Source organism: Suricata suricatta, chromosome 3 (genome assembly GCF_006229205.1).
Source record: "Suricata suricatta isolate VVHF042 chromosome 3, meerkat_22Aug2017_6uvM2_HiC, whole genome shotgun sequence".
Classification (NCBI taxonomy): Eukaryota; Metazoa; Chordata; class Mammalia; order Carnivora; family Herpestidae; genus Suricata; species Suricata suricatta.
In genome coordinates, this window is record NC_043702.1 from 41,327,914 (window position 1) to 41,349,640 (window position 21,727).

The following is a 21,727-nucleotide window of genomic DNA, read 5'->3' on the forward strand; positions in this document are numbered from 1 at the left end:
GCAGCGTCCGCGTTGCCCTGCAGTTTACCAGGTGCAGGTTTCAAGTGTTCGCTGTGTAACTTCTCGATGTTTTTGCTCTTGCTCAGAGTTCAGCGGTCCACCCCGGCCGTCTAGTCCCGTGGTCACAAGGAACAGTTGCTATGTTTATGATCCAGTGGGTACGTTAAAAAAAAAAGTGTGCAGTTGAGTCCCGGTTTAGGCCAGGGTGGCTAGTTGGGTGGAAGGAAAAAAAAACAAACAAAACAGTCAGGGATGGGTCCTTAGCTAAAATACTGTAATTTTAGCACTAAAAGGGAACCGAAGACTAATTCAACCGCTTCTTTTTAAGCATATTTAAATTGAGATCCGAAAAGGTGATTTGAAAGTCACCCAGCAACTTGTGAGCAAGCAAGACCTCGACACAAATCATCTGACCTAGTCTTGGCACCTTTCATTTTTAATAGTAGGCAGATAGATAAGTAGTTAAATTCCTTTGCAAGTATTTTCTTTTTCCTTCCCCTTCCCTTTTCGCATGTCACTCCTTTGTCACTTTGTTTGTCTTCTCTATGCTTTTTTTCTTTAATGGACTAATTTTTAGAGCCGTTTTAGAGTCACAGCAAAATTTAGAGGAGAGTATAGAGATTTACCATATATCCCTTACTCCTAGCCATGCTTAGCCTCTCCCATTTTCATATCCCCCAGTGGAGTGGTACATTAGTTATAGTTGATGAACCTACATTAACACATCATTATCCCCCAAAGTCTATAGTTAACCTTAGGGCCCACTCTTGGTGTTTTATGTTTTATGGGTTTGGCAAATGTGTGATGACTTGTATCCACCATTACAGCATCATACAGTGTAGTTTCACTGCCCTAAGAATCTATGTGCCACTCTCCCCTTCCCTCTCCCCCTGCAACCACTAATCTTTTTACTGTCACCCTAGTCTCTACTTTTCTGGAATGTCATGTAGTTGGCAACGTATAATATGCAACCCTTTCAGATTGGCTTCTTTCACTTAGTAACGTGCATTTATGTTTCTTCTATGTCTTTTCATGTTCTATCAAGTTATGCATTATTTTTATACATCCAAAAAAATCCTATAACAGCAGTTAGAAACCTAGAAAAACTATAACCTGGAGAAAAATTTTTTTCTTTACCTCTTTACCCCTTGTTGTGGAGAGGCATGTGCTTTAGAAACAAACCTGGGCTCCAACTCTGTGTGACCTTTAGGACAGTTGATTAAGCTTTCTAGTCATAATTTAAAATCTGAAAAATAAAAGGAAGCTAGCCTCAGAGAATTACATAGAATCACAGATATATTGTCTACCCAGTGCCTAGCAAATAGTAGGGACTCAATACTATTTCCCCTACTTATTTTTTATTATTAAAGAAGAGAAACATCTGGGTGGCCCAGTCAGTAAAATATCCTACTTTCGCACAGATCATACTCCCACAGGTTTGTGAGTTCAAGTTCCACATCAGGCTCTCTGCTGTCCCTGCAGAGCTGGCTTCAGATCCTCTGTCTCCCCCTCTCTCTTCCCCTCCCACGCAAGCATGCACAGGCACACTCTCAAAAATAAATAAACATTAAAAAAATAATTTTAAAGAAAAGAGACAAACAATAGTAGCTTAAACTATGATTGCATAGTCCTTCCATCAATCCTATGTGGTGACAGCTAAATTTTATCCCCATTTTACAGATGATAAAACTCACCAGAGACCACATAGCTAGAGAATGGCCAAACTCAGTTTTGAATCTAAGCAGTCTTGACTCCAGAGCCCTCCAGCTTAAAGGTAATTTTTAGACTTAAATTACAGTGGTAGAATGAAATGTTTTAGTGGTATGATGTATCTGTAGGGCTTTAAAGAATCATCTAATTAACTATTTGTGATGGTAACAGAAACTTCGAGAAGAGTCAGAGAATTTTCATGGCAGAAGCCGTAATTTTTCCTTGATTCTTACTTAATATTTTTAGATCAATCACCACTTCCCAAACATGTGCAAAGAAGTGGCATAGATTATTATAGCCTGAGAAGCGTTTCAGAATAATCATATTCATTGGAGAAACAAGACATTCTTAAGGAATCAGAAGCTCCCATTATACAGAGAGATAAGGCCCAGAGAGCCAAAGACACTGATGTAATGCTGAAAGTGGTGTAAAATAATATTATAAGTATGATTTCAGCATCAAATAAAACACATGATGAAACATCCAACCTCAGGGCTCCCAAAGACTACTGCCACTTCATACCAGAAGCTCTGATTCCACCAAGATTATCTAGCGGGACTTGGTGCCTCATTTAGATTTTTCTCAAAGCTATCTTCTTCAACACAGGCAAATATTCTCACAAAGCAATATTTAAATCAGACCTTTTTTTTTTTTTAAGGTTGAACAAGATCTTTAAAAGATTAACAATAGATAAGAAACCAATTAAGAACCTTTAGCACAGTATGGCCGAGAGTTTAGAACAAGCAAATTAGCCACTCCTCGTACCCTCAGTCATTTGGTCCCAGAAAGGGGATTAGGGAGAGCTCCTCGCACTAACTTTATTGACATTGAGGAAGAGGAACCAGTTAGGAAACCAAGCCCCACAAAAGCAGAAGCTGATGCTGGGCAGCCCAGCCCCGCCCTTACCCCACAGAAGAGAACTCAGCCAAACATCTACTTCCTTCCGTTACTAACTCAGCTGTTCTCAGAAAGGAAATGGCAACTAAGTGCTTTCTTTTTTGCCAAAATTAAAGACAGCCTTAAGAAACAAGAAGGTGTGGGCAGTGCAGGAACTCTTCAATCCAGACCAGTTGGTTTCAACTAACCCCTATCACTCCTCAAGGACGATGGTTAATAAGAGAAAGAGGATAGCTAGCAAAACAACTGTTGCCACTCAGATAATCTTCCCTAATGTACAGGTCAATGAAATAAACAAAAGATCCATCGTCTTGGAGGCCCACCTAGTTAGGTCATAATGATTATACCTCGATTCTTTGCTACATTCATGAGATAACTTCATAATCTTCCTTCGAAGACTGTCATTCTTCAGACTTCCTTATTTTCAGAGACCAAACATAAACTTAGGAGATAATGAGAGGCTGAGGGCCAGAACCTCAAGGCCACCATTCTGTGTAAAGAAGGTATTGTTTAGTGAGATCCAGTAAAATACAGAAGGATCTCCATCAGAATCCTGTACATAAGGTTCTAGTTATCTGGGTCCTCAGTGATAAAAAAAAGTTTTCTTGTAAATTTTGCCACCACCCATGCCCATTGTAAGATTTAGTGTGTGGAGGCAGAGACGAGAGGAAAGAGAGAGACCAAGTTACGGAGCCAAGAAAGCCTTTATTGGGGTCTGGGGCCCCCGGGAGAGGTTCCATGACTCCCGTGACTCATAGGGGTTGAGTCCCTGAAGGCACCCCTGTACGGGAGGGCGAGGTATTTTATGGGTGAAAGAGTTCTGGGTTTGGTCTTGGGAGGGCAGATTACCAAGTAAGGGCATTTTAGGGCCATGGCGGGGTGGGGGGAGAACTGGAGCTTCATGATTGGCTGTTTTCAAATGGCGCGGGACATTCCAGGTCTGCAGGGGCGGGGGGGGGGGGGGGGGGGGGGGGGGGGGGGGGGGGGGGGGGGGGGGGGGGGGGGGGGGGTTGTTTGGTGTTGCTAGGAGTTCTTCTCTGACCCACAGCAAAATGGCTGCTTGGTTGCCATCTTAAGGGAAGCCTTACACCCATGCTCCCTAACATGTTCTGGCTTCTGGGATCACCAAAATCATCTTCACTTTCTTTGCACTATGCATCATTCCAAACTATTACAACATCCAAATAGCTGACCAGTGCTGATTGAAATTAGACATTTTGTGTGGTGAAACTGACAAAAAATTAACAAGAACTATAGTATTCTGGTATTACAGAGGTAATCTACTTCGTAACATAATTGGCAAGGTCTAAAGGAAATGGTCTTTTCTTGCTCCTCTTAAAAAGATTTAACCAAAAGACTCATAAGTAATGCTTAGTAATGTTTACAATATATAATGCTAACACACACTGAGCAGGCATTTTATACTTATAAGCACTTTATTCTTATTAATATATTATTTAATAATTATAGGAAGTTATTTTATAGTAAGTTATGAAGCTACGATTTAAAACTGTTACATGAAATAGCTTTATCTATAAAACAGGTTATTTGCCCTTAAAAGGGCATTTCTTTGGCTATCTTAAATGGGAAATTGGATTTTTTTGAAGGCTTTGTAGTTCACAGCAATAAGTGAAATTACACATTATTTAATCCCTAATGTCTAATTGCAGCGGGGGCAGTGAAGTCCCCATGTGAGGAATAACTTTGTAGTTTCTCTTGGGAAGAAATGCATCCCTAAGTAGGTTAATTCAACTGAGCTACATTATCTTTTTAATGACAGAGTGAACAACTTTGCTTTCTGTGTTCTAAAAAGTTTCTTTCAAGTGCATCATACATCTAAATAACTGCTTGAATTTATTGTTTATTCGGCTGAGAAAACAAAATATTACTGGCATCTGAACTCAGTATTCATAAAACAAAGTCATTTCTTTATTGGGAGATTTATCGAATGGGAGTATGTATCATAATCCTCAAACTTAAAGGGACATTGTAGGAGCATGCAAAGAACATGAGAAGGTCTCTGTACAATCAGAAGTCTTTTTCACACTGTGTGTCCGGATGCCTCAGAAAGTCACTGCCCTGCTTGCTGGTGTATTCCCTTTGTCCTGTGTTCCTAAAGATAGAGGTGCCCCTGTGACACCCCAGACTCCGGTGTTGAAATCTAATCCTCAATGTGATGTGGAATTGGAGGCAGGGCCTTTGAGAGATGATTGGGTAAGAAGGTAGAGCCCTCAGGAGTGGGATTGATGCCCTTATAAAAGAGACCCCCGCAAGTTCCCTCAGCCCTTGGGAGGACACGACAAAGAGACAGGCAGGCCCGTGCCAGACACCAGATCTGCCGGTGCCTGCATCTTTGACTCCCCAGTCTCCAAAGCTGTGAGAAGTAAATTTCTGTTGGTTATAAACCACCCAGTCAATGGTGTTCTGTTAAAGCAGCCCCAATAGACTAAGACATACATAAAAATAAATAAATCAGTGTTAATTTTCAAAAGCAATTATTTTGGTTTCAGAATCATGTATGTTCCTTACCATGCTCTAGTTGGCCCTACAAGGAGCATGTAACAGGTTCTCCTAACATCCTGCCTGACACGTGTTGACTTGATGATTCTTCATGGAATGTTTATCTCTTGGTTTCTCTATGATATAAGTATCTTTTCTTATTTCAGAGTGTTATACCATTTAATCTTTTTTCTTTAAGTTTTTACTTAAGTAATCTCTACACCCACTGTGGGGCTTGAACTCACGACCCCAAGATCAAGAGCTGCACGCTCTTCTTATTTTAAGGAATTGTAGGGATGCCTGGGTGGCTCAGTCAATTGAGCATCCGACTTCAGCCTAGGTCATGATCTCACAATTTGTGGGTTCAAGCCCAACGTTGGGCTTTGTGCTGACTGCACAGAGCCTGCTTCGGAATCTCTGCCCCTCCCTCACTCACACTCTCTGTCTCTCTCAAAAATAAATATTTTTTTAAAAATCGACCTATAGAGCATTATATAAAGCTCACACACTTTCTCTCCTTTCACACACATGCAAGCACTCACATATACCAGAAGTAACCTGGAAGAAACAGCCAATACACACCCTAATTAAGAGTATTTTCCATGTGAACATGGAGTGTCTGGGTTGGAAGAATGCTTACATGTAGATAATGTACTCTAACCCCTTCTTTTTGTATATAAAAAAATTACAGGCCCAGAAATGTGAACAAGAGTACCACTACAGCCCCTGATGAGTTAATAGATCTCCATAATCATCATTATCATGAGAAGGCGCACAACCAAAACAATTAAATCAGAATCTGTGAAGGTGGTGGAACTCGGCATCAATGCGTGTTAAAATCCCTCAAGCGATCCCTCAAGTGTACCACCAAGTCAGAACCACAGCAGGTAAAGAGACTTTTTTTCAAAATATTCTCTTTATTTTCCACATACCTATTAATATTCTGGAACACTATTTCCTTTAGCTTGGGAAATCCTGTGCTGAGATAAATTTCTAAAAGTGAAGTTACTGAATGTAGAGTGAAGACTTCTGACATGTATTGTCAATTGATATTTTAGGAATTTTGAAGAGATTTATACCCCCATTTACCCTTTGTATATTCATCAAACATAGTTTATTAATTTCTTCAGCAAACTTTTATTGAACAACTACTATGTGCCAGCACTGGGACTGCATCAGTTAAAAAAAATTAATACAAACAAAATCTCTGACTTCATGGAACTTGCGTTCTAATTGGAGTAGACAGAAACAATAGACAAATATATATATGTATAGTATATGTATATGTATATATGAGTGTATATATATATGTATAGTATAATAGAGGGTGATGAGGACTGAGTTGAAAAATGAAGCAAGGGAGGGGATAGGAATTTAGCAGGAATGACTAGGGAGCATGGGCAGGAAAGATGATATTTGAGTAAATACAAAAAGAAGAGGAGGAAACCATTGAAAAGGCTTAGGCTGCCTGGCTTTTTCCAGGAACAGGAAGCAGGCTGCTGCGACTGAAGGAGAGTGAGCAAGGAGAATGTGTAAAAGATGAGGATGGGAAGGGGACCTATCATGTAGGAAGGACTTTGAGTTTGACTCTGAGACAGGAATCTGTTGGAATGTTTTGAGCAGAGACCTATATGCTAATCAAACTTAACAGAATCACTCTATGGAGAAATAAAAGGAGCAAGGATGGAAGCAGGAAAGACAGTTAAAAGATTATTGTATAAATCCATTTGAGACATGTTGTGGCTTGCACCCTGGACAGGAACAGTGATCTTGGTAAGATGTGATGAGAGGTTAGGTCTATTTTGAAAATAGAGCCAACAAGTTTACTGTCTCCTTGTAAGCAGGGTTTGAGAAAATGAGATGAATCGAATAACTTCTAGACTTTTGGTCTGAGCAACTGGAAAGAAAGTTGTCACTCAATGAGATGGGGAAGACCACCAAGTGGAACAGTTGGGGGGAGGGGGGAGGGTCACGAGAGCCACATTGGTCGTGAAAAACAGTGAGCAGGAAGAACACAGCAAGGAGAGTGGTGTCCTGGATGCCAGGTGAACCAAATGTTTCTGGGAAGAGGTGGTGATTGTTGTGTCAAATGCTGCTGATGGATCAGGCCAGATAAAACTAAAGGTTGATCATTGGATGTAGTGGAAAGGAAAATCACGGCTGACCTTGACAAGAGCAGTTACGCAGGAGCTGGTGAAAGGCTAGATGGATTGAGTCAAGAGAGAACAGAAGTCAAGGAATTGGAAATGGTAAACCACGTATACCTAACTCCTTCTAGGGGAATTACTGTAGAGCAGAGGGGAGAAAGGGGGAAATTAGGGAAAAGTGGAACAAAAGAGATTTATTTTTAATGTGAAAAATAATATGACTGTGGACTGAAGAGAATAGTTAGGTAGATAGAGGGAATTTCCGGAGACACATTCTTGTGCTTGAGTAGGTAAGAATGGGTGGGAGCAAGAGACCCTGTGAAAGTGTTGATGGGAGCATTGAAGATTCTTCTGGAACAAGAGGGGAGATGCTAGGGGGCAGAATGACATGGTGGTATGAGTGTGTGGAAATCGTCTTCTGGTTTATACTACTTTCTGAGTGAAATAAGCCAGATCATCCATTTAGAGTGAAGATGGGAAGATGGGGAGGATATGCTGGAACTTTAAAGTGTGGAACAGGATATGAAATCGTCATCAGGGAATGTGGGTTAGTGAGTGAACGAGGGAAATGTATTCCAATTTTACAGTAGAACTGATTTCTCACTTGAAGGCAGTCAACAGTAAACTTAGAGTTAGACTGCCCGTGTAGTTTTGTTTTTGTTTTTTTTCTTCAGACACATTCATCTGTGAAAGTTTGGGCACAGATCAGGCTGAGACCTACTGAATCTCCAGTACTGGCGTTTTGACAAGTGATAGTAAGTAACCCTGTTTTGTTTGCAGTACATGTTGTACAGATCTTTCCTGATTTGTGATTTGCCTTTTCCTTTTATCTCGATTTTTTTGTACTACAGTGGCTTTTTATTTTCACATGGTCAAGTCTATTATGTTTTCCTATGGTTTCTTCCATTGCACTTTTACTTGAGGGAGTCCTTCCTCAAGAAGGGATGATATAAACTTTCTTCTATACCTTCCCCAACTTTTTGTGGTTGAATTTTAACTCTTTACCTGTATGTGTGCTATGATGCAAAGTTCTAATAAAATAGTCTTCAAAAGTTCCTCCTTTTCCACGTTAATTATTACAGAAACTATTCCTTATCCTTAAGTTTGTAATCTTTAAAATATGTTATCTTATTATCTTTCTATATTTTATAAGTTCTAGTTCTAGGTTGTCATTTCTAAGTTGCTGATTCTCAATACTTAACATGCTTTAACAATTGTTACGTTCATAATTCTTCAGCATCTGATAAGGCAAATACCAGCCTAGCCTCTTTGTTACAGACATTCTTTATCCATTCTTACTTATTTTTCTAGAAAATTTTGTCATGATTCAAAAACAGACCCCTCTCAGGATTTTTTTTTGGAGTCAAAAGAAGCCTAAATTTGGGAAATATCAATTTCTTTATAATATTTAAGTTCCCCATTCAGAAATCATGCTCTGATCCTCTGTTCTGGTCTTTTAACTTGTACCGGGTTGATTACTCATTCCTATTTTTATATACTTCAAGTCCCCCTGAGATACAACTTTACTTTGATTTTGATTTTGCTAGAGTAATTTCTCAAGTAAATTCCCCAGAAAGAAAAGCAGAAGGTAAATTTCTGATACTTTACAACAAATTTTTTTTCTCTTAGATGCATATGATATTTTGGGCAGGTACAGGATCTTCAGATTGCAATTTTTTCTCTTGATATTTATCACTGGGTCCAATGGATAGACTGTTCCTTGAAATAGCACTGTGAAAAGGAAAAAAAAATGGAAAACAATATGTATGTCGAAAAAGAAGAGATTTATTAAATAAGTTAGTGAATCATTAGTAGGGAAGTCTCTGAACTATTTTTGAAATGAGGTAAATATATGCACATGGTAAGATTATGTGAGGCGAAAAAGGCTGCATAACAATATGTATATTATATCTTATATTTTTTAAAAATAAAACCCTACATAGGTATATATTGGTATATCTGTTTTCAAACCTCTTTGGCAGAACACATCAAACAAATATTATCAAATCACAAGGGGTATTAAAATTAATGTGTGTGGGAAGAACTTTCACTTTTTACTTTATATGCTCTAAGTTATTTGAAGTTTTAAAATTAGGTATTATTCTTAACAGACGTACAGTCTTGTGCATCCAGTGTGCACACTTACTTCACCTTCTGCACATCTAAACTGTTGACTAGCCCCTCCCACAAACACAGGATTAGGTGCTTCTTCTAAGTATTCCTGTGCTAGTCTATACTTACTGAATTATAAAACTTTTCACTTTAATTTATAATTGCCTGTTTGTCTATTTTTTCCAAGTAGACTGAAAAGTCAGTACTTTCCCTAGTTCATCATTTTCTGTTATACCTTATGAAGTAATTATTCAATAACTATTTATTGGAAATGTCAGTGATTTGAAAGAGAATGTGTATTATCTAGTTCTCTGGAAAGTAAAAGAGGCAGTGTTCAGCAGATAGAAAAGAGAAGTGACATAGGCAGGGTGGAAAGTTCTGGGGCTGAGCTGTGTTCATTGATTGATCAGCCCTCCACCCCTGGAACGGTTCCCTTAACTGCCATCTAAATAGGTCAAAGGGAACGAGGTGGAGACTTACTGGAAAAACTACTCAAGAAAACTAAGAAGGTAACTGGCCCTCTCCCTTGGGGGAATTCCACACCTAGATAGAATTTTATGTCAGGGTCTTTCTCTGGTAACCTAGGTGATCACATATCCTCTGTGGGCAGGAGCCATAGGAGTGACATGAAACTTCTGAAGGGGAAGTTGGAAGGCAAATATCATGATAAAAGCAAGAGAGAGCAGGACTTGCTTATTAGGGAAAAGACCAAGCTGTCCCCAAAATGAAATGTCAGAAAGTATACATCCACATACAGAGGCTTAAATCACATGGAAGTTCATGTCCTTCTCCTGTTACGTACAGTAAGGTGAGCGGTTCAGCTTGGCAGGGAGTCTCTACAGCATAAAGTCACTCCAGGATCCACCTTCCTTCCATTTGTCATTGCTTCACTGTTTCCCTCAGGTAATCTCTTCATCCTCATGGCCGAAGTTAGGTTATGGGTACATTCAGTGCTCCTACCTATGGAAAAGGAAAAGTAGCTTATCTTTTAAGATAGAGATGACCTAGAAATAGTGCATTACTTCAGCTTACACCCCATTAGCTAAAACTTAACCATAGAATCATATATGGTTGTGAAAGAGGATAAAGATGTAGTCTAGCGGAGTAGCCCTGTAACTAGTGTCATCAATTTTTATGGAATATGGAAAATATAGACAGAGAAAAACCATGAGTTTTTTTGCCACATAAATCAAATATTGTGCTCATAACCTGACTGATAAAAGTGGCATAGAAACTCTAGTGGCCATGAAATGCTGTCTAAGAGTACTGATGTGTACGCAGTGCAAAAGCTAAGGCCTGGGGAAGTAATTTAAAGCTAAATGTATTTAATTTATTTAAAAAAAATTTTTTTAATGTTTTATATATTTTTGAGAGAGAGAGAGACAGTGTGAGCAGAGAAGGGGCAGAGAGAGAGGAAGACACAGAATTGGATGCAGGCTCCAGGCTCTGAGCTGTCAGTACAGAACCCAACATGGGACTCAAACTCGTGAATCATGAGATCATGACCTGAGCCAAAGTCTGATGCTCAACTGACTGAGTCACCCAGGCGCCCCTAAATGTATTTAATTGAAAGAGTTGTTTTTTATTATGAGGTAATGTCCTTTCTGTTTTTTATGTTCAAATGTCTTTGATCCAGTGAGAATGGTAGATCACATGCCTTTTTTATTTTTTTAAGTAAAACAGTACTGACCATACTACATCAGTATTCGCATTCTCCATTTTGTGTCTGTGTGTTTGTTGAGATTTTACTGATCCTTGAAACTGTTATGTAGGACCGAAGCTCCATATGACAGCCAAGCACAGAGGGTCAGCAGAGAGGCCAGTAATCATGATTGTTATTACCCCCTACCCTTCCCTCAGCATGAAGATGGCATCTCACCCATAGGGTAGGTTTTCTGATCTCTCCCCACTGGAGCCACCTTCGTCTCCCTCTCCGCAGCCCGTTAGGTTCCCCTCCTCTGGACTCCCATAGCATTCCTTACATCGTTCCACTGTAGTGTTATCATACTGCATTGTATTAACAGTCAGTGTTTCTCCTATTGGAACATGAGCACCTCAAGAATAGGGACCCTGTGCCCATTGAAGATACCAGTTCTTTTTGAATAGGAAACATCTGTATTAGTTTGTAAGGCCTGCCCCAACAAAATACTGCAGTCTAGGTGGTCTGAACAGCAGAAATTTGCCTTACCATAATCTATAAATCTAAGGTCAAGGTGTCCGCAGGATTGGTTGCTCCTGAGGCCTCTCTCCTTGGCTTTGCACATGGCCGCCTTCTCACTGTATCTTCACACGATCTTTCTTCTGTGAGAAGGGATCCCTGGTGTCTCTTTACGCACCCACATGTCCTCTCCTTAGAAAGACACCAGTCAGACTGGATTAGGACTCACCCCAACAGCCTCAGTTTAACTTAACCACCTCTTTAAAGGCTCTGTGTTTAAGAATAGGCACATTTTGGGGGCACCTGCGTGGCTTAGTCGGTTAAGTGTCCAAATCTTGATGTCAGCTGAGGTCATGATCTCATAGTTCGTGAGTTTGAGCCCCACTTTGGACTCTGTGCTGACAGTGTGGAACTTGCTTGGGTTCTCTATTTCCCTTCTTTCTGCCTCTCTCTTCTCTCAAAATGAATAAATAAGTTTTTAAAAAATGAGCAAATTTTGTAGTTGTGGGAATTAGGACTTTAGCATATCAATTTGGGTACAGACATAATTCATAACATTTTTATGATCTTTGCTGATGTTAAATGAATCTGTTTTTATTATTTATTTGTTTGTTTTTAATTTTTAATTTTTTTTTTTTTTTACATTGGAGTGAGGAGGGGAAAGGGGCAAGGGGAGAGAGAGACTCTTAAGCAGACTCCACGCTCAGCACAAAGCAGGGCTGTATCCCACGACCCTGAGATCATGACCTGAATCAAAATCAAAACGCTCAACAACTAGGCCACCCAGGTGCCCCCCTATTTTTATTTTTAAATCAAATCATACAGAAATATATAAGTAGAAAGTAGAAATCTCCTTTCATATCACTCTTCGTGATAGTCGCTCCCAAAATTAGAGGTAATCAGTGATTCTGGAATAAATGAGTAAGTGAGCAATAAGATGGTCCCCCTGTCACACCTGAGGAAAATGAGACACCAGAAGGGGAGGCGCCTTTTTTAAGGCCATAAAATTACTTAGTGATAGGAGGACCATCACTCAGTTCTACCAATTTCCCACCTAACAGCCCTTCTCCTATCCATGCTACTGCTTTTTAATATTTATTTTAATTATTAATTAAAACTTGTGCTTCTCATTTTTAACACTAAACTGGGTAAGCTAAAGATTTTATATTTCTCCTTGAAACTTACCAAATTCAATTAATTTAAACACTTTTAACTTATAACCTGTTTTAGGATCTTCATGCACCAAGAAACAAATATTCACTCAGATTAATTTTCAGGTATCTGTTGCTACATAACAAATCTTTTCAAAACTTAGTGGCTTAAAAGAGCAACGACTTTATATCTATTATTCTGTAGGATGGCCGTCTGCAAGTGATTTCTGATGGCCTCGCCCGCACCACTCAAGGTCTCTTACAGCTAGGACTCTGGAACTCACAGTGTTGCTTTTGTCACTGTCGGTTGGTCAAGGACAATCTCAAGACCAGCCCAGATTCAAGGGAGTGGAGAGATAACCTCTGCATCTTGATGGAAAGAGTGGCAGCATCATATTGCAAAAATGCATGTGGATACAGGAAAGTGTGACTCCCTGGGGGACATTATTATAATGTTTTTCCATAGCTGACATTCCCTACAGGATAACATTTAGCTTGCCAGCCTTCCTGTTATGCCCACAGCTTCCTTTAAATAGGGGCATTTGGGTGGCTCAGTGGGTTAAGTGTCCAACTCTTGATTTCAGCTCAGGTCATGATCTCACGTTGGCGAGATGGAGCGCTGACTGCAGGGAGCCTGCTTGGGATTCTCTCCCTCTCTGCCCTTCCCCCATGCTCGCTCTCTAAATAAATCAATACATAAACTTTAGAAATAAACAAACAATACTCCATATGGTTTCATGCTTTGTACTGTGTAACTCTACCACCTGGCTTCAAGAAGTTGGACTGGAAATTAGTGTTTTTGTTAGTTAGGATTAGAACCACCTTCGAATGAGACAAAATCCCACATGGCTGTGTTTAAACAAGATAGAAGTTTATTTCTGGTTTCTGCCAAAGTCCAGAGGTAGGTTCAGGATTAGTATTTGTCCCTTCTACCTATTGCTCCGTTGGGCAACAATACCTCCCATTTTTAAGGTTGCCTCATGATTCAATATGGATGCCAGAGCTAAATTATCACAACCAATTCCACCCAATAGGAAGGGAGAGGGAGAAGAAAAGTAGAACCCACTCTAATTAAGGATATTTTCTGGAAGTTACACTTCCAACTTCCTCTTCTATCCCTTTGGCCTGTACTTTCAGACATAGCCATTCGCATCAGCACAGGAGGCTGGGAAATGTACTGGTGGCCACGTGACCGGCCAGAAATCAGGAGTTCTACTACTACAAAATAAGGAGAGGGTAGATACTAGTGGATGATCAGCAGTCTCTACCACAAGGCTTGACCTAAAGGCATATAATGTGGCCCGGTATGAAAAATATGCCCAGCAGAGGTGTATTATTTATTAATTCATTCCTTCTGCAACCATAGTGTATGTACATTGTGTCCTTTCTGTGTGCCAAGCACTGTTCTTGCTACTAAAAATAAGGTGGTAGACAAAACAAAGTCCCAGCCTTCATTCAGTTATACTCTAGTTGGGTCATTCAGTTATACTCTGGTTGGGAAAGATAGGTGATAAACAATATATTATAAAATACCGATTAGTGCTGAATAATTGGTGTAGGCAAAGGGATACATATAGTTAAGGTATGTGGGTAGGAAGGGATGTTTAGTTAGGTGACATGTGAGCAGGGACATGAACATGGTGAGGAACAGCCATGCAGTTCTGGGGGGAACGTCACACACCAAGAGAACAGTGATTTCAAAGGCCTTAAAGCAGGAGCATGTTCAGAATGGTGGAAGTAAGGAATATGGCGGACCTAGAACAAGGGCTGACGGAGTGATAGGAGATGAGGATGCAGAGATAGCCTGAGATCGGACTGTAATAAGGACTAAGTGGTTGAGTGTGAATAAGATATTCTTTTTTTAGGAGTCTGAAAGCAAAGTTGTGTCGGGGGTTCTCAGGGTCACCCCCAGGTTCAGTAATTTGCTAGGAGGATTCATGGGGCTCAGCATATAGTCATACTTATGGTTATTATAGCAACAGGATCCAGAGCAAAATGACTAAAGGAAAAGAGTGCATAAGGCAAAGTCTGGAGGAAATCAGGTATAAGCTTCCCAGAATCTTCCAGTGGAGTCACACAAGAGGAACTTATTTCCTCCAGTGACAAACTGTGACAACAGGTATGAAATGCTCTCTACCAGGGAAGCTTATTACAGATTGGCACTCAAGGTTTTTTTGAGGACTGGTCACATGGATGTCCTCTTCCTGGTCCATACCAAATTCCTGACTCCCAGAAGGAAAGCATAAGCCATATTGTTTGTACAAACAGTTTAGGCAGCATGAGCTACTCATACCATTTAGCAAATGGTCAGAACCCTCTTGAAACCCAAGTTCTCAGATGCTAGTCAAGGCCAGCCTTGCAAGCAGGTCTATCTAAGAATAGTAGTGTTGGGCCTTTCATTAACTCTTTTCTGCACAGAACACACAGAGAGATGCTTTAAGCAAACTGGAATAGGAGCCAGAAAACTAAGCAGAGAGTAAAGGCAATGAGTAAAATCCATGAGATAAATAAACTAAGTAGCCAGAGGTCAGTAATAATAGCAGGAGGAAGAAGCAGAGAAAAGAGAAGCTGAATCAAGTGAATGGAAAGGTATCTTGTGTAAGAAGAATAAAATGCCCATCTATGTGAGAGCAGCCCCAGTATTGCTTTTGGGATATTAGAATTGCTTTGTGATTCTGGAGACTGCTTCTTCCTGAGGATTGATCCATTAAAATGGCTCCCTTCTCTTGCCTCCTAATTTCTTTTTGTATCTTTGTAATAAATTCCAATCACCCAGGATCAGAAGCATGCCTTGTGCTATGCTCCTTGAAACCTGAAAGCACTTCACTAATACAATGGGTTTTCAGCCATTCAAAACATAGACTTAAAGAGGAAAAACTAATCGGGTGGTCAAGGGATCACTGGCCAACTGAGTGAAGGACCAAGATTCATAGCATAGCATGAAACTCGCCACCCACTGCCATGAAGCCATGTTCCACTCATATCAAACTACACACAACTATACTCAGATGCGAAGTGGACTTTTATGCTTTTTGAATTTTGATCATGTTTTTTACTCTAGAATTTCATGGTTTTTCATCCTTACACATACCTAGTTCAAATGCTGTTTGCATTATCTATGAAGCCTCCATAACCACCTCTCTCCCCACACTCTTCTTTGACCTTTCTGGAGTGATTCCTTCCCTCTGTACTGCTATCTCAGCTATTGGTACAAATTTCTATAGCAACAATTACAAAGCATACTAATCAACTATCTAGGCATTTTCCCTGAAACAAATTATGTTCCTAGCACAGTGCTTCCTAAATGCAGAGTCTGATGTGGGGCTCGAACTCATGAACCACGAGATCATGACCTGAGCTGAAGTCAGACACTTAACCGACTGAGCCATTCAGGTGCCCTGGTAATTTTTAAATAAATGTCTATTTGGCGAATGAATGAATAAATAAATGAACAAACGAACAAGAAACAAATGCAATGAGTCACATATTGAAGAGTTCTGATCCCAGGATTTAAGGCCAGATCTCCTTGATCATTACACCACATTCTTAATTCCCATGCTTAAAACCATAATCTCTCTCATTTATTGGGGAACTTTTTATTTTCTAAAATTATAATGCTTTTATCTTATTTTCTTGAAGACATTATTACTTTACAGATATTAAATACCACCATAGCATTGGTTCTAATGATTTTCCTAGTGAAAATGAAGTTCTTTTTTATTTTCTAAATATAGGAGAAGCTAACGATGCCCCATTCAAAAAAGTATATGCTAAGTATACTCAATTTTGTCATATCCACGTATGTTTATACAACTAAGTAAACACACAGAATTGCTCTCCTGCTATAGAGTACTTCCTATCACTAGTGCCTCATGTATCTATGCATATTTTTAATTAGTTTTCCAAAAGGGAATAATTTCAAGTAGTATTGTTTTCACAACTCACTACTTCTGGCACTGGAAGTGAATTAATTGCCTAAGAGATTTTATGTAAAACCAATTCTAAAAAGCATAGTCATGATCATAGCAAACATTTGAGTCTAGTTTTGTTACTCTTTCTGCAAGATCTCTTTTGATTGTGGCCTTTTAAAATCTGATTATTCTATAACTTGCCTTTACTTGAGAGTTATTAGGGTCAAGGCTTTTTTTATTTTATTTTATGCTTTGGCGTCCTGCAATATTTGGCTGTCATTAACACGTAAGAGGTCTCAAGAACCAAATGAAATCTATTCCCAGAAATTGAGGACAGATTTTTTTTTTAAACAGCATCATCTGAAATTGAAGCTAAATAGAATGAATTTTGAATTTGTAAGATTAGCCATTGAAAAGAGAGTGTACAAATATGTGTGGATGAAGTTGGGGTGTTGCCCAATTCTTGTGTGTATGTGTGGAGGGGAGGATATTGCTGTGGGGTTGGAGGGAAAAATTCTATTTTGGGGGCACTTTCTTTGATTCAGGCACTTAACATATGCCGCCACTTAATCACTGCAACACTTCTCTAAAGTAGGACTCTTACCCACATCCCACAGATGGGAAAATGAAGATAGGAGGGAGGCTCCAGGCTGTACAGCTACTGCAGAGCAGAACTGAAATCTCAACCAATTTCCTCTGAATCTGAAGTTTGTGTCTCTACCACCCTCTATAGAAGGCCAGGTTATCACATCACTAGATACAAATCGCTTTATATGCATATGACTTATTCTGGGTATCATCCCTAAAATGGAGTGATCTGCTTAGAGGCTGAATTTTAAAAACAAAATAGAATTGAACAAGGGTCAGCAAATTATGGCCCCAACCCTGTTTTTGTAAATAAAAGCTTATTGGAAAGGTGCCAAGCACGTGTGTTTGCCATGTTGCTGATGGCTGCTTCTGGCCACGAGGACAGAGTTGAGTAGTTGTGACATGGTACACAGAGCCCAAAATATTTACTATCCGACCTGTTACAGAAGAACCGTGCCAACCTCTGGAAGAGAATCAGTATCCAGTGCTGTCCCAGGGAGCTAGGTTCAATGTCAGGCAGACACTGGAGAGCTGTATGGAGTTGTTGTGGGATCTGCCTTCACATAGAGGAAATATTTTATAAAAGGAGTCCAATTCCTGTTGCCCTAACCTCTTGGCCATCAAGGAATCTCTTTACAAATACCATTCTCTAAGTTCCGTGGTAACCGAGAACACATATGAAGAAAACCACAAATAATAAAATTGCTATGAAAATATTAACTATAAATTAGAACAGAAATAGAAAACCAAAATTATGCAAAACTTTTTTAGATTGGTGCAGGTTGTTCATCCCTGAACAAATTAAACATTAGTAAGTGAGGGGAACCTGGGTGGCTCAGTTGGTTGAGCATCAGACTCTTAGTTTTGGCTCAGGTCATGATCTCACCACTTGGGGAGTTCAAACCCTGTGTAGGGCTCTGCACTGACAGCGTGGAGCCTGCTTGGGATTTTCTTCTCCCCCCCGCCTCTCTCTGCCCCTCTCTTACTGGCACTGTCTCTGCCTCTCTCAAAATAAACAAACAAACATTAAAAAACAAACATTAGTAAAGGACATGGGATTCAGTGACTGGCTTAAATTAACCTTGGCCAGTCACTGGCAACTCAACAATATGATAGCTAATATTAAAGATGGAGTTGAGTGGATGTTGACAGCTCAGTCACTATATTCACCAAGATGAACGGGATTTTCTGGTGAAGGGTCTACTAAGACACAGCATGGAAAAAATACAGTCCTCACTAAACAATACAACTTGTCATTATTTTCCCATTTGACACCCACAGATTCAACTGGTCATGAATGGCCAGATATGTTCATCACATAATAATTGTTTAAAATTTCTAAACGGTAATACTGAAAATTTTTGAAATTTCCAAAATTGAGAAAAATAAAGCTTTTATATTGTTTCTTGGCTTTCTTCTCCTGCCTTTGATGGGCATGTCATTTCCTATGCATAGACTCAACACCTTGCAAATTATTTACCTTTATTTACCTATTAAATAAATTAACTTATTTCTTTATTTACCTCTTAAATAAAAAATTAATACAATTTATATTTGAGAAGATAACACATTCACATAATTAATAATTCTTTTTTAATGTCCATCCATTCTCTTTGAGAGAAAGACAGAGCACCAGGAGGGGACGGGCAGAGAGAGAGGGAGACACAGAATCTGAAGTAGGTTCCAGGCTCTGAGCTGTCAGCACAGAACCTGATGCAGGGATCAAACCCATGAACCATGGGATCATAACCTGAGCTGAAGTAGGAGGCTTAACCAACTGAGCCACCCAGATGCCCCAAATAATTCTAAAGGTTCTTAAGTGTGTCTCAAAAATTTTCCCTTTCCTGTCTCTGTACCCTGTTGTCCTGTCCCCTCTGCCGCTGGAGTTACAGTTTATTGGGGAACATCTCATAGATTGTCTCTGCCTTTATAAGCAAATATGTAAATATAATCGTTCCCTCTGCCCCTTTTTTACAATACCTCTGCCTTATTTTTTAATCTTTATTAATACATATTAGTGATCTTTCCATAACGGTATACAACTTGTTCATTCTTTTATAGGTCTTCATGATATTCCATTGATGGGTGTACTGTAATTTATTTGATGAATCCACTGTTGATGGACATTGGAATGATTTCCAACCTTTTGATATTACAAACAATACTGCATTATATAAGCTGAGACATAGGTCATTTTAACACATTTTGGGGCATATCTGTGGGATAGATTACTGCCTTTTCATTTTTCACCCCAAATTTCATTTTCACTAGGACAACTTTTGCACTGAATACTCACTAAAACACTTTAATCTTTTGTTGGTTTGATAGAAAAGACGTATTCATGTCACAAACTGAAATTAACTCCCAGTTATATAATCCACACACTAATCTACACTAAGACTCGGTTGCCTCACTAAGAACAATCACTTTCTTAGAGCTGACCTGTGCTGTCAGAACTAACAATTGGGAGACGTGAAAAAGGAGATGACCGACTGACTGCCTATGAAACAAATTGAGGCCAACACGAGGAAGACGAGACGCACAGACAGGCAGTGTGCTGGCCTCGCTCACTCACACAGCGACTTACTTGAAGGTCTCAGAGGCCCTTCCATCCAAACTGACATCTCAGCAGAGTCTGTAAGTTTGAGGCCCTTTGGGGGAAGCTTGTACGTGTCCAAAACTTTGTAAACATTTCCTGTTAGAGTTCTCAAAGTTGTAATCCCCTAGATATTTCACAGGCTCCCATTAGCAAGGGTCATGAACGCTAAATGCATTGTTTTCTAGTTACCAGTCCAGAGCAGAAGCCAATAGACTCTGAGCGAGTTCCAAACAGTTAATTTCATGTGGATTATACCACCCCTTGGGCCTTATCAATGAAGGTTCTCACATTGCCCTCGGGAGCTAAGTGACAGAATCCATACTACTTAGCTTCCATATTGCTCCCTCCTCCAGAGTAAACCCTGATTCCAGACTCTCTCATTTGTCCTAAGAGCTACTAAAATGAATATATCCCTGCAAGAGGGAACACTATAAACTCAACTGGCCTTTACACACCATTTTGACTGATTTTATCATATTGTTTACAGGATGACATTTTATTGGGGAGAGGGAGAAAGCTCCAAGCATGAGGTAGGTTGGGACAGAGTCCTGCTGAGAAGGGACACTAAAAGGCCAGACTGGGTAAAAGCTCAGAGTAGTCCCTGAAATATAATCACCACCATCACCCCTCTCCCAGTTTTAAATCTCCCTTATGCATGTTTGGGAAAACAAATGTCAGGATGGATTTTTTGGCTCTGCAGTGTTATAACAATTAACTTTATTTAATGGCTCATTAAATATCTGCATGCTCAAGGGCCAGTAACTTCTAATCGATGTGTTAGACGGTCTTCACAAGTGGCTTATGGGTGCTTACGAAGGGTGTTTAGGATTTTTTTTTTTTAATACAATCAGCTCTCAGAACAGTTTCATAGTGATTTGTTTTTCAGAAGAATTTTCTCAAGAGTTGATCCTAGGCCTTTGAGCATAGACTAAAGGTTATCACTCACAGAGGCATAATTTACCAAGGCCTAAAATCACTCAGCCTGAAGAAGACCTCTGACTAATTGCTGTGAGGGGTCAGCAAGTAGAGTGGAATGACTGAAAAAGTGGATCACACAGTTAATTACACACAGTTTAGCCAAGAGCTGAGCAAAAAGCAATCCCACTCTGTCTCTTTGATTTGTATCCAGTTTGAAACTCTGTCACTGGCAACAACTTGGTTTTTGTATCTTCTGAGCTCTATCAGGGGAGTGGGCTAAGCTATATCATTTATGGCCTTTCCTGGCGGCTAAGTGCAGCTTGCTGAGTGTAGTCTGGGACAGAAGGAAAAGAAAGTCCTGTGGGTGTCCCTTCACTGGGAGCCTACAACTGGGCTGTAACTACAATGCCCTCTCCATTATTTCCAGAGAATTACCCGGGAACATTACTGGAAATGAGCTGTCCAGTCAGCTCCCATTCTCTTGGGGAGATTAGAGCCCTGTGAATTTCACAACCTTTGCAGCTTCTTGGGAAATGCATTATGAGTTTCCAAATCTCTTGCTCAGCCTTCGTAAGATTCCCAAGTGATTGCAAAAGTGAAAATAAAACCCAAAGCTCTTTTGTGCCTTAGTATTTATGAATAAGACAGGGAGTGAAAATTGTATGCAAGGAACTTGGACCTCACGATCACACAGACTTTGGGGTCTGATGAAATCCACACTCCCTTTGTGGAAGAAGTGAATGTTGTTCATGTCACGGGCCTACTCTTGTCATATTATGTAGGTAATTAGTGCACTGTTAGGGCTGTAGGAATTCAAAGAGCATCTACTCCACACCTTTATATCATAAATTTGAGACCAGAGCGATAGGTGCTTAGTTCATATAATAGAAAGAACACTAAGCTTAGAATGAAAAAACTTGAAATTATGTCTTAACTTGTCCCTTTCTGATTGTGGCTTTCAGACACATCAGTGAACCTCAATTTCTTTATTGGCAAATTGGTGTAATTTTGGCTCCAAACAGGTGGCTTTGTTGGGC

The 21,727-nt window shown here is 39.8% G+C and overlaps 2 long non-coding RNA genes across 3 annotated transcripts in view; one reads left to right on the forward strand and one right to left on the reverse strand.

Annotated features, from left to right (window-relative positions):
* The first annotated feature begins 1,690 nt into the window (after positions 1-1,690).
* The window catches only part of LOC115287603, a 42,663-nt gene continuing 22,626 nt past the window's right edge, over positions 1,691-21,727 (forward strand). The window contains exons 1-3 of one of the 2 annotated variants that reach the window (XR_003906559.1): positions 1,691-1,774; positions 5,798-5,993; positions 7,928-8,008. This is a non-coding gene — a long non-coding RNA (uncharacterized LOC115287603). Of the gene's footprint in view, positions 1,775-5,797; positions 5,994-7,927; positions 8,309-21,727 lie in introns of those variants that run through there. The other variant, XR_003906560.1, reaches the window with a different exon arrangement.
* Positions 8,677-11,709, reverse strand: LOC115287602. Its single transcript, XR_003906558.1, has 3 exons — positions 11,554-11,709; positions 10,168-10,325; positions 8,677-8,984 (listed from the first exon to the last, which is right to left on the reverse strand). It is a non-coding gene; the product is annotated as an uncharacterized LOC115287602 (long non-coding RNA).